Source organism: Eurypyga helias, unplaced genomic scaffold (genome assembly GCF_000690775.1).
Source record: "Eurypyga helias isolate BGI_N326 unplaced genomic scaffold, ASM69077v1 scaffold8395, whole genome shotgun sequence".
Taxonomy (NCBI): domain Eukaryota; kingdom Metazoa; phylum Chordata; class Aves; order Eurypygiformes; family Eurypygidae; genus Eurypyga; species Eurypyga helias.
This window is the reverse complement of record NW_010252001.1, coordinates 1-572: the sequence shown is the minus strand read 5'-3', so window position 1 is coordinate 572 and position 572 is coordinate 1.

The following is a 572-nucleotide window of genomic DNA, read 5'->3' as shown; positions in this document are numbered from 1 at the left end:
CACGGCTGACTCCGGTGCCCACGGAGAGTGAGAAAACTGCAGCTCACATTTTAAAGTCTCCCGAGGGATTAGCCAGCTTGTCGTTTGCAGGATATATCTCCCCATGATGCCTGCACAACTGTAACCAGGCAAGCTCACAGTGTGGGAAGCGATCTGTAACGCAGATGGTAAGTATTAACCCCCCCTGTTCATTAGTGGGTCATGCACGGGGATTAGGACGACAATAAGGCAGATTTCCATGTCAGCAGAGCGCAGCCATAGTTGTCCACTAAACCTATTTCTCTGCACAAGATTTTCTGACTCTTTGGGTGTCCCAATTCGCCTGTGAATTTACTGTCCTTGGCGTGTAACGACCAGATGAGGCTGGGACTCAGGGCTTGAGCTGCGGCGGCATGTGCGGTGAGGCTTTCAGGGATCGCGTCCCCTCCCTTCCCACACCACGTGCGGGTAAGGAAGTGCTCCACGGGTGCGACGTCGGCCCTGTCCCCGGGAAGTGGCATTGCTTGCGGAACGCGGAGGATGAGAATGGAGAGAAAGGCTGCAAAGCCTCCTCAGAGCCGGCGGGCCCTGGC